Here is a 6405-nt window from a genome sequence, read left to right on the forward strand (position 1 = left end):
ATACCGACCTACAGGCAGAAACTGAAATCAGCTAAACCTGTTTTAAGGACTGTAAAAAGATGGACTAATGAAGCAGAGCAGGATTTACAAGCTTGTTTTGACCTCACTGATCGGAGTGTTTTTGAAGCTGCTGCCACTGATCTGGACAAGCTCACAGAGACTGTAACATCATATATCAGTTTCTGTGAAGATATGTGCATTCCTACCAGGACTCATCTAACTTACAACAACGACAAACCATGGTTCACTGCAAAACTCAGACAGCTCCATCAGGCCAAAGAAGATGCTTACAGGAAGGTAGACAATGTCTTGTATAAACAGGCCAAATACACACTGGAAAAGGAGATCAGAGTGGCAAAGAGGAATTATTCTGAAAAAACAAGGACTCAGTTCACTTCCAGCGACTCGGCATCAGTGTGGAAAAGTCTAAAAGAAATCACCAATTACAAGACACACAGTTCTACTCCGCCATCGTTGAATCTGTCCTCTGCACTTCTATAACTGTCTGGTTCAGCTCAGCTACCAAATCTGACCTCAGAAGACTACAGAGGGCAGTCCGGACTGCTGAGCGAATCACTGGTACAACCCTCCCTTCTCTTCAAGAACAGTACTCATCCAGAGTGAGCAAAAAGGCTAGCAAAATCACTCTGGACCCCTCACATCCAGCACACTTCCTCTTTGAACTGTTGCCGTCTGGTCGACGCTACAGAGCTCTGAGCACCAGAACGACCAGACACAGGAACAGTTTCTTCCCTCAGGCAATCCATCTCATGAACACTTGACAATAACTGTGGAACACACAACACTATTTATATACCCATACCCTCATTTATCTAACACACATACTTAGTCTACACTTCAAATTTGCACATAATATACCTGTACATACAAAACTGTCTATTTTAATAATATACCTGCACATACAATTGTCAATTTATATATTGTTATTCCTTTTTTACTTGTTCTATTTTTAATTTTTTTATTATTCTTTTATTATGTGTTTTTGTTCTGTCGCTGTCATTCTGTTGCACTGCGGAAGCTTCTGTCATGAAAACAAATTCCTCGTTTGTGAAAACATACCTGGCAATAAAGCTCATTCTGATTCTGATTCTGATTCAGTGTTTGCTCAGAGGAATAAAATTTGCAAATAATGCCATATAAGTTATATCAAATACACATAAAAGGAACAATGGTATTGCTTTCCCAACATTTGCTTTATTTATTTATTTTGAATTTGAATTTATTTTATTTTGTAAAAACATGATGCTGACTATAATTAATGAAATATGATTTAAGATGTTGCTGTGGGTCTTGTGCAAACTGCATGTTCAAAACATTTCTGTTATTTTCTGTGTTACAGTGTGGTGCAAGGCCTTGTGGTTTGTTTGACAGTTGGTTTGGTTGTGAATGATCTGGCAGTTGTGTGTGTGTGTGTGTGTGTATCATTGCATTTTATCATATTCTCCACGTATTCACACTACTGTATTTACAAACAGATGCATTAAATACACCCTGGAGGAACCATTTATCAGCATGATCTGTTTGGCTTTGTGCAGTTGTGATTAATATTACAATGTGTTACCACACCTTGTGGTCTGTTTGACATCAAGCTTTGTGCATGTGAATGACCTTGTGTGAGGTCTGACAACAGCCAGTGCTCCACACAGAGATCTGATCTCACCATCATCCAGTCCATCTGGAATGGCATGAAGAAACAGAAAAAAACTGACATACTAAATCCAGAAGAACTACGACAATGTCTCCAAGATGCTTCAAGAAACCACAAGTTGTTTGGGAGGGATTCAAGAGAAATCCATTTCCAAAAGCATATTCATTTGCCAGGCACTACTGGAACTTAAACAGGACTGGGTTCTATGGTCAGATCAAACTAAAAATTTAGCTTTTTGGTAACAAACACTCAAGATTAGAGAAAACAGAAAACATTTATTTTATAATTAGTTTTACTTCAATGAAAGGTTAGGATTTTGTGTATGTTTTCAATAAAAGATCAAAAGGATTAACAACAATTAATTATTTTCACAGGCTTCCACACACATAAATGTATGGTCTTGACTTCTAAATGTGTCTAGATTCAAACCTTCACATTGCTTGGTTCACTATTAATATTTACACACTTAAGATGTATGTTGTGCAGTTGGCTCATTGCCTGTCAAATAAAAGGTAATGTCTTCTGCAGGGTCAGAAATGAACTTTTTCATTAAGGGGCAATTTTTGCCACCTGAAATTGTTTTCCATGGGCATTTCTTTACATTTGTGAGGGCAATTTTTATCAATTTTACAACTTTATCAGTTGTATCTGTGTTGTCTTTAACCCCCGAAACCTCAAATGTGCCTATATAAATACTAGGCCAAGTTACATTAACAGAGGAGAACTGAAGGCTTAAATACACTGGAGGAAGGTAATCAATGAAACTTGGAACGGGTGAGAACTAACGAGAAACCGTGACAGCTGATGAATGACTAGAGCTGAGGCAAAACAAGAGACAGTGAAAACTATGACTGACACTAAACAAGACAGAGAAACAGAACATGGCCGTGGCACACCCCTTCTTCTGGGCTGACATTCCTGTTTATTCCTCCGCGCAACTGATCTGGAGGTGCAAGAGACGCGCTGGAGGGGCGTGGCAGTCTCTAGTGGCGTACCCATCAATCAATTAAAAGTGATTATGTAATTTTAATACATTATTTTTTAAAAATGTTTAAAATATTATTGAAATAGTATATGATAGCTACATATTAACAAGAACAACAACAATAATAATAAATACTGTAAAATATATTCAATATTATTTATTCATACATTTTCAATGTTTGTTTTTAAATGATAAATTATTATTATTATCAGTATTATTGTTTATTGTATTAATATTACTGTTGTTGTTGGACAGTTCCACCAATATATTTTATTTTACAAAGCATGTGTCAGAAATATGGGCTGTCTGTCCTGTGTTCCGTGTCTTGTGTTTTCCTCCCCCACGTGCCCCATGATCTAGTTTCTCCCATATCTGATTATGTTCATTAGTTCCAGGTGTGTTTTGTTAATTCCCTCGTTTTGTTCCTGAATTTAAGCCCTGTGTTTTCCTGAGTCCTGCGTGCTGTCTAAACGTCTATTTCCGTGTGCTACGTGTGTGTTCCCTGGTGTCAATAAAGTCTATATTTGTTCTGGATTTCCTCCATCTCCGTTCTCCTTCGTCTCCTCGTTCCTACACAGTAGGCACCCCGTGACAGAAGACAGGACCGACTAAATAGGTTATTTGCATTGTTCCCCTCTGTTTATGTTTTGCAGTTTTTCAGTGTTTGTTTTCTGTTTTCCCCGTGTGCCCCATGGATTCCCACGCTGTAAAGTTTACCTCCCTTGCCTGCAAGGACCTTTCTCTTGGAGTATGCTGTGGAGTTCAACCAGCTTGCTGCTTTAACGGCGTTCGACGATGCTGCGCTGAACTCCCTGTTCTGGATCGGGGCCAACTACTACCGCCCCGCCAACCTCCCAGACACCACTGGACTGTGCTGGAGGGAGGCAATCATCCGGTGTCTGGAGAACGTCTACCCCCGATCCAGAACACAGCCAGACCCAGTGCCCAGCCCACCATCTCCCCGCTGCGTGGAGCTTAAGCCCGAGCCCACCGCGACCGACGAGCCATCGCCGCAAGGAGCAACAGAGCTGAGGATCGCCACGGTGCCGGAGCTTCTGATGACATCAGACCAGGTGCGAGAGCCGGCTACAACGCCCGCCACAAGGGAGAAAGCCATGGACAGAGTGAGCGCGGAGAGGAGCTCCGCCCCCTGCACCGTGGCTGAGGGTGAGCTGAGAAGGGATTTGGGTGAAGGGAAAGCGGAGGAAAACTTAATTGACTTATACACTGACCTGCCTCCTTTCCTCCCTCCTCCGTCGGTGACCTCTGTCCCTCCCGTTCCTGAGTTTAGCCCAGAGAGAGCACCTGTTCCCAGATCCAGCCCAGAGAGGGCTCCTGTTCCCAAGTTAAGCCCGGAGAGCCCGGAGGCTTACAAATGCCAACCCACCCACTCACTCCTGCCTCCTCCACCTCTGTCGTCTGGCAGCCCCTCTGCTCACCCTCAGCCCACCATCAGTACGGTGTGAGCTCTGTGGGTCTGCCATACTCCATCGTCACAGTGGCTGCAGAATCCATGGCATCCGCCTCCACCTCCAGCCTCTAAGCCCCGGACTCCGCCTCGGCCCGTCGACCCAGCGGCTTGACCATGGCTCCTAGCTCCCTCCTCTCTGTCATGGCCCATCACTCCGGCTCCGCCTCGGGACTCCACTCCTCCGGCTGCGCCTCGTCCCACCATCCCTCTGGCTCCTCCCTCCGTCGTCACCTCCCTGGACTCTGTCAGCCGCCTCCCTCCCGAGTGTCCGTCCTCCTCCTGAGCCTCCTCCCAAGGTCATAACTGTCCCTCCTTCTGTTGTTTCTTCGGCGCAAGGACGCGCCTTCCGGGAGGGGGGCAATTATGTCAGAAATATGGACTGTCTGTCCTGTGTTCCGTGTCTTGTGTTTTCCTCCCCCACGTGCCCCGTGAACTAGTTTCTTCCATGTCTGATTATGTTCATTAGTTCCAGGTGTGTCTTGTTAATTTCCTCGTTTTGTTCCTGAATTTAAGCCCTGTGTTTTCCTGAGTCCTGCATGCTGTCTAAACGTCTATTTCCATGTGCTACGTGTGTGTTCCCTGGTGTCAATAAAGTCTATATTTGCTTTGGATTCCCTCTGTCTCCTCGTTCCCACATAGTAGGCATCCCGTGACAGCATGTCTATAATAAACCTGTTGCTGATTGTATTCTAATTATTGAAACATGATTTCTAAATTTGCTGTGCATCTTCTGCAAACAGAGTTTGTGAAAAATTATCTTTTTGTTTCATCTCTTGTTTGACACTTGTTTGGCAGTTTTTATCAGTTCTAACAGTTATGCGAGGTCACACTTAACTTCCGGTCCCATATTTATCATCTAAATCAGTTCTAAATACTGTATGTAACATTTCATATTCATGCCACAGCATTAAAGTATAAGATAATGGAAGGATATAATAGTTAAAATAGACATGGCCTCTCCATATGACTGAATAATGTATTATCTAGAGTGTGTTTGAATGGGATAATACTTGGATCACAAATTATGCTCAATAAAATATATTTTTATTTGCTCCAGCACTGAGCAGACATGCTATCTGTAACGTGGGCTATACTTCAGAGGAACGAGTGAGAGAGAACAGGATCCAGATGCAGCCAACATTTATTTAAACAAACCTAATAAATGTAAATCCAGGATAGATGAATCCAGACACAGGCAAGGAAAACAGAACAGACAACAAGCACATGATACATCCATGAAGGACACCAGACAAAGAACAGTGGGATACACACATTAACCAGGGGATAACAAGGGACAGGTGAAGGTGATTAGTTGTCATGTAAGTAGAGCTATGGTAGAAAAACAAAGGTATGGTAACAAACAAGGAGAACTATGGCAAACAGGAACTGAATAAAAGGAAATGAACACAGAAACAATAGGTGCAAAAACATTACAAAACAAGAGTCCTTAAACACAAAACAGGGACTGTAACACAGTTGGCGGCTACTCAAGCACGCAATATCACAATTTATGCATTTTACAGATTATTTGCCAATTTTAATGTTTAGTGCAATTAAAACAGAACCAAAACCCTAAGCTAAATAAACTAAGCTGAATGTCATATAAGTTTTATGAAATACACATAAAAGGAACAATGGTATTGCTTTCCCAACATTTGCTTTGTTTATTTATTTTGAATTTGAATTTATTTTATTTTGTAGAAACATGCCAATAACATATTTGATGCTGACTATAATTAATGAAATGTGATTTAAGATGTTGCTGTGGGTCTTGCGCAAACTGCATTTCCTTGTTACTGTGTGGTGCAAGGCCTTCTGGTCTGTTTGACAGTTGGTTTGCTTGTGAATGATCTGGCAGTTTTTTGTTTGTGTGTGTGTGTGTGTGTGTGTGTGTGTGTGTGTGTGTCAGTCATTGCATTTGATCATATTCTCCACGTATTCACACTACTGTAAATTCACCATTTGAGGAACCATTTATCAGCATGATCTGTTTGGCTTTGTGCAATTGTGATTAATATCACAATGTGTTGCCACACCTTGTGGTTTGTTTGACATCAAGCTTTGTGCATGTGAATGACCTTGTGTGAGGCCATAGGATGAAACGTGCCATACCACAAAAAATATATATATTTTCAAATATATTTTTAAATATATTTCAAAATATCAAAAATTGCCAAAAAATATATTTGTTAAAATATATTTCATAATATATTTATGTACGTATATTTTGGCCAAAACTAATATATTTTTGGCAATTTTTTGTATATTTTTCAAAAAACA

The sequence above is a fragment of the Sinocyclocheilus anshuiensis genome, unplaced genomic scaffold (assembly GCF_001515605.1).
Source record: "Sinocyclocheilus anshuiensis isolate Anshui unplaced genomic scaffold, SAMN03320099.WGS_v1.1 scaffold272, whole genome shotgun sequence".
Taxonomy (NCBI): domain Eukaryota; kingdom Metazoa; phylum Chordata; class Actinopteri; order Cypriniformes; family Cyprinidae; genus Sinocyclocheilus; species Sinocyclocheilus anshuiensis.